This window comes from Alligator mississippiensis, chromosome 1 (genome assembly GCF_030867095.1).
Source record: "Alligator mississippiensis isolate rAllMis1 chromosome 1, rAllMis1, whole genome shotgun sequence".
Taxonomy (NCBI): domain Eukaryota; kingdom Metazoa; phylum Chordata; order Crocodylia; family Alligatoridae; genus Alligator; species Alligator mississippiensis.
The window spans coordinates 250,542,206-250,558,186 of record NC_081824.1 but is presented as its reverse complement, the minus strand read 5'-3'; the positions used below and the strand labels follow the sequence as shown (position 1 = coordinate 250,558,186).

Here is a 15,981-nt window from a genome sequence, read left to right as displayed (position 1 = left end):
TTGCAGCCGAGCACATGGAGTGCCCCCCGCACTCCTGTGGGATACTCCATGCGCCCCAACATTGCGGCAATCACACCTGCTACCTCAAGGTAAGTAGAAAAAACATTTAAAACTGTGTCCACGTCCGAATCACTGATTCTCCAAATCAGCACTGAATCTTCAGATTTGGATTTGGCAGAATCGAATCAGGGACAGTGATCCAAACCAACTCATTGAATCACTGTCCCTGATTCGGGCCAAATCTGAACTGAATAAGGCCTGCTTCGCACACCCCTAATGAGCAGTTGTTCCAACATGATAGACATGTTGTAAGTCCTCTTGTACCTCATTTCCCCCACCTGGAGATGACAGGATTGCTCTCCTTACATTTCACAAAGTGCTCAAGTGTGACAGTAGTGGGGTTGTATGTGTGTGTCCCATAGACAGTTGCTGGTTCAGATTGGGTATGTGAGAAATTGCTCACAATGAAAAGTCATTACTGTCTCCTGGATGTTCAGTGATCTTAATTTACATTGTCAGTCTGTTGTGCAATCAATAACTAATCTGCACAACTCCACCCCTTTCCCTTTGCACAGAGGTAAGAAAGTATCATTTACCCTTTTTTTTACAGTTGGGAAACTGAGTCATAAAGAGATTTCCACTTGTCTATATACAGTGGCAAGTCTGTGGTAGCTGTGGGGATTCAAATCCAGAAATTAATGGCCCCTTGTCTTCTTATCAAACCACTAAAATGTACAACCACCAGAAGTTAATCTTGCCCTCATATCAGTGATTGAACATCCGCATGACAGAGCCCCTCACACCTGGCTCTTGTGTTGTGGCTTAGCAAGCCTGGAGAATGGACTGTCCTTTCAGCTCAAGTCCTGGGGTTCATATAGCTCCTCAAAAGTTGCTTCATCAGGCTGCTGGCTTCAACTGAACTTTCTGTGTCAGGTGAATTGGTCCACTGTATATATCATGGTCTCTCAGGATATTTTACGGAGTATTTTAATTGAACAAAGGGCAAGTTTAATTAAAGGGACAACCAAGAACCTGGGTGTCTTATTCAGTCCATTGACAATGTTCCTAAATGAAAAATTTGACAGCACAGGAGGGTTAAATGGTATTAGTATAGATAGGAGCAAAAAGCTGATCCAGCAGTTGAGTGAAGAGATGCTGGTGTGCAAGTAACAACCAGGCATTCATTGTTACAGCACCTGTGTGTGTACATGCATCTACCAATTACCCATTGAATGGTTATACCACCAAAATGAGGATGTATTACAACCAGCTATTCCAACATGAACACAGCATGAGAGAGAGAGAGAGAGTGAGACTCTGTGTGTGTGTGTGTGTGTGTGTGTGTGTGTGTGTGGTGGGGGGGGGCTTTTTAAAAAACAGTTGACTACTTGTTCTCTGAAAAAGCCCCTACATCATCATTCTTCATGCCTGTCCTCACAATTCCTCTCTCATCCTTTCCAAGTGAAGAACACTGCAGCCTGGATAGGCATTTGGTACCACATTAGTTCCCATACCAGGTACTACTAAACAAGACATGTGCCTTGGTTTTAGGAAGGCAGAATGAAGTAAAAATATTTTTTTTCCAGAGTTACAGCTGCATAGAACAGGGACAGAAACTAATCTTCAGCTGACTCACCTACCATTTCCTGATCCACCAAAAGCTGAAAGCCTAATTGATGCTGAAGGCTGGTTTCCATGGGTGGATCTAATAATTTTGAAAAGAGCTAAAAAAAGTCTCCAATGGAAAAATTAGTTAACAGTCAACAGACAGCAAAATTGCCCAAAGAAAGGTTATCTTGATTAGTAGAACATCAAGACCAATAAAAAGGAAAAACCAGTATTAACACCTCTAGTATAAAAAACAATGAACCATTAAGTCAATTGACTCTCTTGGCTGCTTAAATAGAAATGCTACTACTGCTGCCCAATGGTTCAGAAATCAAAGTGGGTTGCTTCTATTCCAGGCAGAAAATCAGTTTCCCTGCTTAATATATGCACCCCAATTATTATTTGGGCCGGGGGAGGGTGATTTTTTTGGGAAAAGATGTGTGTGGAAGAAAATGTGGTATATTGGTCCTTTTCCTCTTTCTCTCTCTCTCTCTTCTGCCACTCTCAGTCTACTTAGTCCAATGTGGTCTCCTTTTCATGCAAAGATTTTTTTCGGTAAATCTGTTTTTAATGTGTGTGTGTTCGTATTACCTAGTGCCATTGGGACTATTGCAATATAAATACATAATTATTACTCCAAGAAGGGGTGTTATGTATAGAGGTAGAGTAATAGTATCACTATTCTAACAAGTCTTTCCATTACTAACATTCTCATGAGGATCCTAAAAGGGCAGCCACATGTAGGGTGGTATGGGTTGGGGGATGGACATGCGATTTATCCATCCAGGTTTGTTTTATGGGGACATTGTGTAAATATCTTAGGACCTCCTAATCATTGGAGGGAAAAGGCAACAATAATCTGCTGTCTTTTCTTCCCCTCATGGGACAGGAGTAAATAAAATGCTTGACAAAAGCCAAACTCTTGGTGTACATGTGTGTGAAAGAAACACATTATGGACAGCTAAGTTGAAGAAATGAGATTTTGCATAGATATGGATGGATAAAAAGAGAAGAGATTGGGAGAATGATGCTTGAATTCTGAATACCTGAAAACACATTGAGCCAAATGTATTCCTGGTCAAACTCCATGGACTTCAGTTGAGTTACATTTGCTTTCCCCTGGGCTGCGCTTAGCCCATTGTTTGGACTTCAAAATGTATTGCTCAGTTAGGCTGTTTCCTCCCTGAGTGTCTCATTTATGAATACTCTTGTCACATTAGAGTGTTAGCATGAAGAATGATTGCATTTTCCCTTAGGAGCTCTGCTAACCCAGTGATCCAGAACTGATCAGCGCAGATCGAAATGATCGAAATGTCATATAGAGGTTTCCCTCATGGAGACTCCAGACAGGGAAAACATCAGCTTTCAGTGAGGTCAGAGTTTGGGTGCAGGTCAAAGAAGAAAGACCAAGAAAAATAGCCCCACTGAGTCGCAAACAAAATGCTAAATTCAAACTTTTGGGAAGTTATTCCTGGCCCTGCTCACAGAATGAACTGAATCTTTACCCTGGCTTCATAATGGAGCCCTCTCTATTCTAAAGTCTCCCAGAATCTCACGACTACCAACTTTGCCATCACCATTTGGATCCTCCTTGTTCTGGCTCAGCTGGAAACTGCTTCTCTCAGTCAGATTCTCTGCTTCAGGTCATTTGTACTGTGTCTGGAACCCAGTAGGTTAGGAAGATCAGAAACGCCAGATTGGATTAGAGTTCATCTTGTCCAGTAGTGCCTCTGTGCTAATGGCTAGCACCAGACGCTTCAGAGGAAGGTGTAAGAATGTACCATAACCAGATAGGAGCTAACCTGCTCTCTTGTATTAGGTCTCCTCCTAATCTCTGCTAGCAGGAGACCAGCCTAAACCCTGCAGCAAAACCGTTTGCATCCCTTCTAACATTTTAGCTGTCGTTCATGCTGATAACACTGGATACACTTGATTGCCATTTAAATATCCAGCGCCTCTCCAGCTTGGGACACACGCTGGGGCCTGAGCTTGTAGAGTTTCTGAGCTTGCTAAGTTCCTGCGGTAAGGAGTTGCACAGGCTGATTATGAATTACATTTGCTTTTATCAATTTTGGAATTTAATTGGACATCGCTCCCCCCCTTCCCCCTCCCATCCTTATGTAACAGACTTGGACCAAAATCCCACCATGACAAAACTAAAGCTAACCAAGTGTTTTTCAGCTGAAGACTCACTTTACATGTGAGAGAGGTCTGCAGGGGTCCTCCATGGCACTGGCAGACTGTGCTAAACCTTGAGTACAGACTTGGATCTCATTCTTAGGGGCCATGTCTTACAGGTATCAGCATGTGCCCATTCGTAGAGAGAAAACATATATAAGCCTTTCCACACATAAATCGGCTATTTAATTTACAGGACATAAGGTGGGGGGACTACAAAAATATAATGGGGGAGGGGAGAATGGATCAATAAGCAAATGTCATTTCCCAGCCTGCAGCTGGATCCAGTGTCATCTCCTTGCTGTCTTTCTTTTTTAGCCTTTTGTGTTTTGATTTGGTTATAAAAGCCGTCCCGTAATTGAAACTGACATCAGAATCAAACAGTGTGACCTTGTCGGGTTTGTTCCAGGCCTGCAATGCAATCCACTTGGGGTGAGGGGAATAAAAGGCAGCGAGGGTGAGAGCAAGTGTATGAGCTAGCCTACAGGGTCCCCAAACAACAGGGCTGCTTGTGAGCATGGGTCAATTTGAAGGGCTTTCTGAATGGCATGTCTGGGCTTCTACCAAAGCAGCCTGGACTGTATTGTATATATATGTGTATGTGTGTGTGGGGCGGGGGATGGATACAGAGTACACCTGAGGCTTCTTTCAGAACTGACAATACAGAAAAAGCAGCTGTAGGAGCTTGAGTGACTGAAAACTGCCAGCTTAGAAAATTGGTGCCAGCTTGGAGGAGATAAGAAAACAAGGGACCTGAAAGCCATTGCCTCCTTGACCTGCTAGGGGCTGAAATCAGCATAATCTCTTTTCCCAGTCTGTCACATCCCCAGTGCCTACACAACTCTGATGATAAGTCTGTTCTACCTGGCAGTCCACCCCCCCCCTGCTGCTGTTGCAGCCCTGGACTCCCCGTATAGCACAGTGCCCTTCACTTCTGCCCTCCAGCACCCCCTGCTATTCCAGGTGTCTTTCTCCCCAACTGTACCAATGCACCTCAGGGCCAGGTTACTGTTGTCTATAATAACCCAAGTCTACAATGGTATAAATCAGCGTGGTGGTTTTGTACATAACCATAGTCATCAGCAAAGTTTGCAGGGCCACATGACTCGCTTGTTTTGTGAGCCAAAGGTGTATTTGAACCCTAATCTATGGCAGGGAAAGGTTGAAGTATGAGCTCTGTGCAGTGCCATAACCTTCTTCCTCCCAAGTAGTTGTCCGAGAAGCCTTTTGACCATGCCTACCTATTTTCAAGTCACCAGGATCTTGCAGTGAGATGCTATTCAAGTTAGAGCTTGTGTCACATAAAACAGCAAGAAGTAAATCTCTACTAACTGGGGGTATCTACACATTCATTAATTCACTTTTGTTACTGCACATTAAATTTAGTAGGCAGGGAGGGCTAGAGAGCTGCAGAGCTGAGCTGAGGGGGTGTGGCTAGGCTCCAGCAGGGCTCTGATTAGGGAGAGGTGTGAACCCCCACCCTGCCTGCAGTCCCAGGCTGCTCAAGGGGCAAGAGTGTTGCTAGCCTGCAGCCCTTGGCTTGCACTCTGAGGCAAGGGGTGTGTGCAGTGCATGCATCTGTTGATGATACAGAGTTTTTCACTCTCCCTCTCTGCTTCTGTATACTGTCTGCACCAAACTGATAGGCAAGCAAGCTGGGGTTGGGGGCCTGATAACCCCGTTTATCACCCTTATCTCAGTGTTTATCACCCCGTTACAACTGTTGATTCTACCTGTTGATTCATCAGAGACCCAGCATGTGGTCTGTTAGCTAATACACAAACACCTCCTCAGCAAGGCAGAGGGGAGGGGGGAAGTCCTGCTTAGCAGGGAGTGGTGAGGAGGAGTCCAGGAGCAAACAGCTCTTAAACAGCTTTTCCAAGGAAGGACATTAAGCTACCTGCTAATTAGCTCCAAAAAGCCTGTCTTATTCTGTCATCTCTCACAGCACAGACTGTAGCCAGCATGTGGTCTGCTAGCTAATGCTGAGGTGTCTGTGAGGGAAGGGGAATGCCTGCTTAGCACAGCGTGGGGAGGGGAGGGGAGGGGAGGGAAGGGGAAGCAGGGGAACAGAAGCCAGGCAGACACCTGCAGAGACTTCAGAGCTGCAGTCAGGGAGCAGAGGGGATGGGCCAGCCCTGCCGTAGAGTAGAGAGCCTTGCCTAGCCAGAGAGCATGCTGAGATGCTGAGGGACTCTGATTTATCTTAAACCAGCAAGGAGTCTGGGACAGACACTGCACAAACCAGTTTGAGCCAAATCACTACATTTAACCAGGTTTATCTCAAACTGATTTCGGCCATTTTCAAAGTGGTTTATGTGCACTGAACATCTGTTCTGTTACAGGTTTAAACCAGTTTCTGATCACTTAAGCCAGTTTATGTGTAATGTTTGTCCCTAGTCCTTCTGCCTTGCTCTGCTCCCCTAGATAGCTTCCATACCTCCCCAAGCTCCCTGGTGATCCCATGACAGTGAGCTATACCCGTTTTCATTGGTTTTGCAGGGTTTTTTTCAATTGCCTGGAGGTCATTGCTTGTATTCTGTCTTTTGCTGATGAAAGAACCTGGCAATCTCACTTGAACTAGGCCTGGGACTACTGCAGGCTGATTTAGAGCTACATTTTGGTGGAATAGGTTAGTGCAGTCTGTATAATCTTCTTTCCAAACAGCCCATTCTAACCATGCACTGAGCAGTCACTAGACCACTCAGTGCATGTAAAGGAGAAGTCAGAGTAAAAAAGTGTGTGTTGGGGAAGGAGCGGAAACCCTGCATTTTTTTCAATGCTGTGTCTTATTCAAATGGAACAGAGCAGAATTGAGCAAATGCAGTTCTCACTGGTGAACATTAGTGGGAATTTATGAATGAACAGGAGAAGAGAGGAGAAAGACAGCAATGGTTTGTTTAGACTCTGATCCTGAGACCTTTGCAACTGAAAGCAGATGCAAGCAATTGAAAAGGTTGCTTAGATAATGAATCTAGTTTAACCCACCTTCGCTTTTGCAGATTTCAGTCAAACCATAGCGTGATTGGGAGATACCAGTATCTCCTTTATCATAGAGGTTTTTTGTCCTGTGGACGCCTCAGAGCCTCATTTAAGTCAGTTGCAAAACTCCCATTAACTTCTGCTAGGACAGGATCAGATCTTTTCGATACAAAAGCATGGATACTTTTTTACCAATCTAATTTACTTTCCTTTTAGGCTGGCTGGTTATTGTTTGCTTTTCTTGCAGTTACTATAAACTCATCAATTTCCCTGTTATTCCTTTTCAGTTTCTAGTCAATTTCACTTTTGGGTCCTTGGGCAATAACATCATGCTGCCTGGTTTGGGACACATGCTGGGGGCCTGAGCTTATAAACATTTATGGAAGCGAGTATTTTTTATGCTCAGGAAGGAGATACTATTGAAGTCAGTAGGACTGCTTGCTCTTATTGATGTCAATGGGATTAGTCACAGTACGCAATAATGTTCCCCCTGGACTGTTTGCCAGCAAACAGAATTTCTGTGAATATTGGTTAAAGTTTATCAATGAATTTGCCTAGGCAGCACTTAATGGCACATTTAGCTTTCTCTCACTGTCTTGGAAAATATTTGTGTGATCTCATCTTAATGGCAAAAACATTTGCAAGAAAATGCTTTTTTAAAGGCCGGATGGTGGGTTTTCTTGGCACTGGAACTTGGCTATTCCACTGTAAGCATTCAGCTTGAAGGACTGATACCCTCAACTCATCATAGGAACATAGGAATCACCAGACAGATTTAGCCCTGGAGCAAAGTCCCCTAACTCCTGCATCTTCTTGCTTCCAGTGGTCACAATGGCTGCTTCAGAAGAAGGTACAAGATGCCCCACAGTTAGCATCTGTGGATTAATCTGCCCCAAGGAGGTCTCCTACTGATCCTTAATAGCCAGAGATTGGATTACGCCTTGAAGCATGTGGCTATATCCCTTCTCATTAGCATCAATGATTATAGCTCTGGATAGTCTATAAATGCCCAAGCCCTCTTTGAATTTTTCTAAGTCTTTGCCTTACCAGCATCCCATGGCAAGACATTCCCCTGTCTAATTATGTGCAGTTCCTGATCTACTGTGTCTGTATCATTTGTTATTTCATAGACTTCTCTCCTCTCCCCTTTCTTCTTATTCTCCTTTCTATGACAAGCAATTCCCCTCTTTTCATTCTCTCTGCGTAGATGAGCTTTTTCTTGCCCAGGTGTGGCTGCCTATAAATTCATCATGGGGGCACAGAAGGGAATTGGTGAAGCTCTACTCACCAAGGCATCCATGGGGGTTACAAGAAATAATGGTCATAAGCTAGCAGACAGCAGATTTAGACAGACATGAGGAAGGTCTGGAACGGGCTCCCAAGGGAGGTGGTGCTCTCCCCTACCCTGGGGGTCTTCAAGAGAAGGCTAGATAGGCATCTGGCTGGGGTTATCTGAACCCAGCACACTTTCCTGCCTAGGCAGGGGGTCGGACTCTATGATCGATTGAGGTCCCTTCTGACCCTAACATCTATGAATCTATGAATCTATAATCATTCTTGCTTCCTTTCTGGTCATGGAACTGAATCAGTTAATCTGATCAGCAGGCAACCCATTGGAATGTCCAACTTTAGCACTAGGGGGAAGGGGGAAGGAAAATTGGGGGAAGGGAAATCTATCTAATAAATTAGAAAAACAAATACATTTAAAGAAATCACCATCTGGTCGTGCCTATTTCTCAAGTAGGAAGAAACCAGCCTAAATTCAACAAATCAATTATTCATTGTGAATTATTCACTAGCTTCTATTCCAAATACTGCCAAGAACTGTTTGTTTATTTTTATTTGGAGTTTTAAAAAAAGTCTTTGGAGCACTGCTGTTTGTCTGAGCTTTCTGTTTTTCATACAATGTGCAAATCTTTCATTCTAAAGACATTTGAACTGAAAGGAAAGAAGGAAGGAAAGAAAGAAAGATCCTTGAGCAAAGACCCTTACCTCTGCACTACCTCTGCCCTGTACTACTAAAGCATAATCCATCTGTACTCTATGTGCCAGATCCCCAAGGCCTTAGTCATGCTGGGCACAAGTCAGGGTGCTTTATTATCTCAGTGAGAGTAGAGGTATGTCTACCCCTCTACTCTCAGGCGAGATGCATTGCAGCTGTTTCAGTGCATGTAATGGGCATCTTGTGTTTTGCTGTGGCTCTCCTCAGTGCAGTCCTATAGCATCCTGGGTATCTTTATAATGCACTGCTTCCCTGGGCCTCAAAAAATGGCAGCTGCTCCCATCAGCAGTCTGGAAATGTAACCTACCACACAACTGGCAGGGAACAAAATTTTACCTGCTACTTGTATCTACCTTTGTCTTTTGTATCATGACAGAGGCTACCAGAGCAGGTCCTGGGCCATTACTTGGCGCTCTATGATAATAACAGTAGAGAAGAAGAAAGACTCTTTGTAAAGAATCTTTAACTTTACTAAGTCCAACTTTTGAGCCAAATGTGATCTGTCAGCAACATTTCTGAGCTCTCTTTCTTATGTAAAAAGGCTTATTTTATTTATTAAGCACCAAGTACATGCTTGGAGTGGTATGAAATACACATGTGTAGCCTAGGTGTACTCAGATAAGTACTCCCTCCTCTGACTGACGGGGATTGTTAGCTGACAGGTGTGCTGTAGGTGAAACTGCAGGCCACTTACAGTTCCCCTCTGTCCCTATAGATCCAGGCCAAGACAATTATACATTTTATCTATGTACAGATTTATTAATATAAGTACAACTTACAAAAAGAAAGAATAAAATTAATAACTCTCTCTATATTCAGCACTCTGTTAAGACATATGTAAATTGCTATACATCTATAATGGACTTCTAAAGGATTGCTCTGAAGGGCCTTGAACCCACACTGGTAAATAAGAAATCCGGGACAGGGAAATACAGGTGAATCCAGATAATCAACAAACACACTTAGACACACCCAGATAAATTCTGGCAATCAAAGGGAGGTGTCAACGGGGGGGACAGGGTTCAACAAGATACATACATATATTCATCCAGATACATAACAAATAACAAATGGTTATTAATGACAAAATATGAGGCATGGAATACAAAATATAAGGTGCATACCCCTTCATGGTATCAATATCACTGTGATTACTATTACTAGAATCTCCTGTAAAGGAAGAACCTAGGACCAGTTCCCAAAAGGGGAAAAAGGGCCGGCTCCCAATATCTTCCTGCCCTCCAGGGCATGGCCAGGACCCTTATCCTTCAGGGGACCCTTTCGCAGTTTCTCACCCCCCGCCCCTTCAATGGGGTCTCCTCCCCTGTGGGAAACCCTTGCTTGATAACTCACAACTCCAGGGCCATGAAGGAGGATCAGCGCTCTTCCACCCGAACTGCTCTGAACTGCCAAGCCTCTCGGGCTCCATCTCTGTCCCAGCTGCCTGCCTGCTAGTGGCCCTGAGCATCCATGTGCTCCTGGAGGCTACTGCCCTCTCGCTGGGGTTGGAGGCCCAGGCCGCCTCATGTGATGCCGGGGCTCGGTTCACTCTGGACCCTTCCTGCAGCAAGATTGGTCCTGTGCCCTGGACCTGTGCCAGAGGCTAGAGACCCAAGCCACTGCTATTGGCTCCCAGGGTCTAGGTTCTACCATGCACTGTCCCTGTGCACTGAGGCCCTGGCCATTTGCTAGAGGTTGCAAGCCCTTGCCGCCTCTCACGACTCCCAGGATCCAGCTCCATGAAGCAGCACCTGCACCGCACCCTGGCTGTATGTCAGGGGTTGCAGACCTGAGCCCCTTGCTCTCAAGGTCTGGCTCCATGCAGTGCTGCCTGCACCAAATCCCCATGCGCCACTCTGCATACCATGTACTGGAGCTGGAGCTGACCTCTGCTCCCCCACCACCATGGGCAGTCTTCTGGAGCTCTTCAGAGCCAACAGGAACCACCCCGCTGGGCAGCTCTTCCCAGATCTTTATAGCTCTGCTCCGTTTTGTCCCTCACCGCATCTCTCTCTCCTTGTGCTGGGCACACTGCTCTTTATATACTCTCCAGGGCCCTGCCCCTGAAGTCTTCCAGACTTGACAGTGTTGCAGTCTACAGTCAGGTCTGGGAAGCTGCTCTCCCCCTCCCCTCAGGAAAGGGGCATGACTTCACTCTTCCTGCTACCTCCTGATTAGTGGATGGGCTCCACCAGTCAAAACAGCAGAATCTCAAGCCTGGGACTCAACCCAAGCTCTGGAAGGTAAGCTTGTTACAAGTGTATTAGTGAAGGCCTGACTCAATCAACATCCTAAAAGAAATAGGTGGCCTATATTTCTACTCCTAGGATACCCCTTTTCCTGAACATGGGGTTTTTGGTTACTTGGCTTTTCCTATTCAGTACAGATTAACTACTTCTGTTCAGGACTTGATTGTATTGGGACTACATGAAAGTACTGCAAGGTGCATACATAACAAATTGGATCATTGCGCTTGATGAGTAGTCACCAGTGCTTCAGTAACTTCATTGAGGAGGTATCATGCTAGGTTCCCCAGGGGTCTGTCCTAGCGTATTGTTTGACACCTTCATTAAATGATTTGGAGGATGAGATTGAATGCATGCTTAGCAAAGTTGCAACTGAAACCAAGTTAGGTGGAGTTCTAGGCACTTTGGAGGGTAGGATCCAGAAAGACTGGGGTAAGCTGGAGAAATGGTCTGAAATCAATCAGATGAAATTTGCCAAAAACAAATACAAAATTGTGCATTTTGGATGAAAAAAATGCATGCGCACCATACAGAATGATTGGCTAGGCTGCAGTACTGCAGATAAGGACCTGGAGGTTACAGTGGACCACAAGCTAAATAAGAGCCAACAGTGTGTTCCTATTGCAAAAATAAAACAACCAAACAATCCCCCCCCCCCCCAAAAACAAAAACCCCGAAACAAAACCCCAAATACCAGTCAACAGCATACTGGGTTGTTTTTAACAGGAATGTCACTTGCAAGTTAAAAAAGTGATTCTTCTGCTCTAATTCACACTGGTGAGGCCTTACCTGGAGTACTGTGTTCAGTCTTGGGCTGCACACTTCAAGAAGGATGTGGACAGATTGGAAAGAGTCCAACACAGAACAGCAAAAATTATTAGAGGTCTGGGAATCATGATTTTGCAGAAAGGCTAAAAGAGCTAGGGTTATTTAGTCTGGAGAAGAGAACCTAGGGGAGGGGGAGTTGACAAGTCTTCAAATAAATGAATGGCTGTTATAAAGCAGATGGAAAAAGACGGTTTTCTATGGTTGTAGGGGACAATACTAGAAGCAATAACCTCAAAACTACAACAGAAGAAATTTAGAATTAGGAAGATTTTTTTTTTTCACTATGAGCATAGTTGAGCACTGGGACAGACTACCTAGAATATTTGTGGAATCTCCATCCCTGGAAATGAAAAAAAGCCTAGGAAAAGCCAAGTAACCATCCCTGGAAATTTTCAAGAGCAAGTTAGACAGATGTTTGCTTGAGTACTTTCATCAGGGAAAATCTTGTCTTGAGCAGGGGCTTAGATAAGATGACCTCCTGAGGTTTCTTCCAGCCCTACTTTTCTATGATGTCAAGAAGATAAAAGGAACTGGGATAAGTTTATGGAAGGGATAAAGTGATGGAAGAGGGAGTTCTGGCCCTTCAGTTAGGGTGTGCGATGCATGGAATTGTGTCTGTGCGTCCCTAGGTTACAGTGTACAGTCCAGGGTGTATAGTTATCCTATGTTTCTGGGCTTTGCTGATTGCCATATGGAGCCAGGAAGGAATGTTTTCCTTTCCTATTGCCAGAGGTGTCAGGGTTTGTTTTTGTTTTTCTCTTCCTGCTTTTCTCAGAAGCTTTGGATGTTGGCTGTAGCCAAGACTAGGCTGGGTATACTGATGCTTCTGCTGGGACTTAAAAACCCTGAAGTTCTTGACTAGAGACCCGTTTCATAGTATCTTAGAAAATTAGGGTCTGGAACACTCAGAAAGGCATCTAGTCCAAGTGCCTGCTCAAAGCAGGACCAACCCCAACAAGATCATCATAGCTAAAGCTTCATCTACCTGGATCTTAAAGTTTCAAGGATGGAGATTCCACAACCTCTCCAGGTAACCTGTCTCAGTGCTTTACTACCTTCCTGGTGAGAAAATTTTTTCTAATATCCAACATAAACCTCCCTTGCTGCAACTTGAGACCATTTCTCCTTGTTCTGTCATCTGCTAACACTATGAACAGTCTAGATCCTGGGCTATGTCCCCGTGCCCTGGCAGCAGGGAGCTTCCAGTCACTCCCTGCTCCATGATCACTGAGTGGAGGCTGGGAATTTGTTCCTGGAAACTTGTTCCCAGCCCCAACTCTGCAATCACAATTGTGATCATGGAGCAGGGGCTGAGAGCTCTGTGTATGGGGACAGTTACCCACCCAGCCTGGAGCTGGCTGGAACCTGCCCCTGACCAGGACAGTTCCCAGACAGCCCCAGGCTACGCGGGAAAGCACATGCAGCCTGGAGGTGGTTGGGGACTGTCCTGTTTTGGGTAGTCCCCAGCCAGCTCCGGGCTGTACATGTAGGCAGGGGGCTTAGAGAGAACTGCAGGGCTGGGGTAGGTCCCAGCCCCCTGCTCCAATCCACCAGCTCTTATCTAAGCCCCATGCTCTAGATCTGGGAGCCAGGGCCAGGAACTCCCTACAGCTCTTTCCTGGCCCAGTGCTCCCTGCCAACCCCTGGACTAGCACTCGGGGGGAACCTGGAGCTCCCCCACAATGGTGGCAGGGGCTTGTTGCAGGGCTGCAGGGACCTGGGAGCAAATCTTCTCCCTAATCCCTGCATATTTAGACACCTACCCAAAAACGCTTACTCGGTAGTATGTTACTGCATAGTAAATCTAGGCTGGAGTAAATATGTGCGTAGATGCACCCTGTGTGTATTAGGAGAGGGGGAAAGGGAGCTAGGTGATTGAATAATGGTGCAGGGAGATATTCAGGGTTGAGGAGCATTGACAGAGTCCACAGTAGGTTGATCCAGATGCCATGAAGCAAGGAGAAAAAATTCAATGTGGTTTCAGTAAGCATTTAACTGAGCCTTATATGTTTAGGTCTGGCTCCTGATTGTTTTGATCCCTGCTATGCATTCCAATTTGACCCCAAAACTTTAACTTGACTACAACACCAGCCAGTGGAAATTTACCAGTCTTAAGGGTAGGTAGCTTGGTTAGTGGCATTAGTTGAGGACTTTCATTAGGATATTCAAATCAGAGATGGCCAGAAAAGACCTGTTTTTATGTGTGTCAGGTCCAAGAAGCATCTTGAAAAGCAAAATGATATGGCAACTATTCTCTCTTCCTTTGTTTCCTTCCTCTAGACCAATTTCACCTGTAAGTAATTAAGCAGGCTTAAGGGCAGCCAGGTAGAGCTGAGGTGTGCATGTCTTTTAAAAATGCCAAAAAAACCCCAAAGCACCACAGAGGCAATGCTAGGGAGCAGCCCCTTCAGCCTCTAGTGTCGGTGCTTATGTGAGACTGGAAATCCTTTGGGTCCAGCAGAGTGTCTTCCTAGAGGTTTGTTTAGTAGAAAGCGTGGGTCCCTGGACACTACCGTATCCCAGTGGTGCCCCGATACACCTCTGTTTCCACAAGTGCTGGCCAAAACATCCCACTGGAAACTCTGCCTTGTCTACTGAAGTGCCTTCATTTCCCAGTGTTGTGTACAGTGTGCCTCCCTGCAGAGCTTCTGGCTTTTGGAAGGCATGTTGTGCCCCATCACCTCAGAGCTATCAGCTGAAGATGGAATTAGGGTGACTCCCTTTGGGGTGTATTTTCCAAGATCCTAGTCTTTCGTTTGGGGGCACCATCTATACTCAGACTTTGCTCCCACAGTCTGTCCATGAAGACCTGAGCCCCTGTACCTCTCTGCCTGATCTATGTCCAGTTGATCCTCAGATTTATTTTATTTATTTATGCCCACTTTGGAGTTGCAGACCCAGAACATGCTGCAGTTAAGCTGTGGGCAGCAATGCTAGAAGAGCAAAATCTGTGTGCTGAGAAAGCAGTTTCCCCATGGAAGGTGTAACCCTTTGGTTGTTTCCTTTTCAACATAGTGGCTGGGGACCCATGAACTGAAGTTAGAAGATTCTAAAACCTGCTGTCATTTTCCATGTGCTGTTGTCCTCGATCCTACCCTGTTTGCCAGGCTGAGCAGCTGGCTCTGCTCGATCTCTCACCTGCTTCTGTTCAGCTAACGTGGAGAAGGAACATTCTTAAGATTAGAAAAAGAAGGATGAGAGATGCTTTCTAAGGCATTTATCTTTAATCTCCCCACTTGTTCTGCTTCCAGCCCAAGTGTTGCTACTCTTTGACTTCTGATTCCCTTACTCAGCTTCCTGAGCCTCCCTTCCCTTCAGATCCTGTCCCCTCTGCTCTCTCCCAGTGACAGCAGCAGGGATCACGGGTGAGACTAGGGAAAGGCACTGATTTTGGGCAAGATGATATGGCCTTTGGGATGTCAACCCCAGTTCCTGGGCTCTGAGGCAGGTGTTATGCTCAACCAACAGGAGTTGCAAGTGGCTGTGGGAAGCATAAGGGGTTTTCCATGCTATTCACCTTTCATTTCTGGTGTTTAATGCCTCTCCCAAATTATTCACTGCCTGGAGCACGGGCAGTGCTAGAGGGCTGTAAAATATCAGAGGTCTGTAAGGGTACATAGTAACAGGTGGAGGGATCTGGAGGGGCTAGGCTAGTTCTGAGAAGGGTACTAGTTTCAGTGATGGGCAAGAGCTGAGGGAACAGGTAGGAGGTGACCAAGAAAGAGTTGGGAGGGGGTGTTGCAATGGTCCCTATAGTCTCAAGCCTGGATGTTGGAGGGGTTGGTAAGAGGCCCCACAGAGGATGCTGGGCTTGGAGCAAGAGGAAAGAAGAGGGTTAGAGTATTTGGAGGCATTGTAGGGCTCACAGGATTATAGCACCCCCAGAGACAGGAAAAGGCTGTGGGACTTCACAGATGGCTATAAAGGAGCAGGGCCGACAACCCTGGGAAAATCTAAAGAATCTTTGTGCTTCAGAGCTGGAGGTGAAAGTCTGGGAGAAGAGCTGGTTAAGGGGGATTTCAAGAAGTTCTGGGGCTTTGGGGACTGTAATATCAAACACAAACAATAGACAACAATTTCTGCTGTTTTTCAGTGACCATTAAAGCCATTGTTCTTGGAGATACAGAGGAGTTTTGC

General features: G+C 45.5%; 1 protein-coding gene across 1 annotated transcript in view; it reads left to right on the top strand.

The window, feature by feature from the left end:
* The window catches only part of LSAMP (limbic system associated membrane protein), a 1,444,497-nt gene that overhangs the window by 222,971 nt on the left and 1,205,545 nt on the right, over positions 1 to 15,981 (top strand). The window lies entirely within an intron of this gene.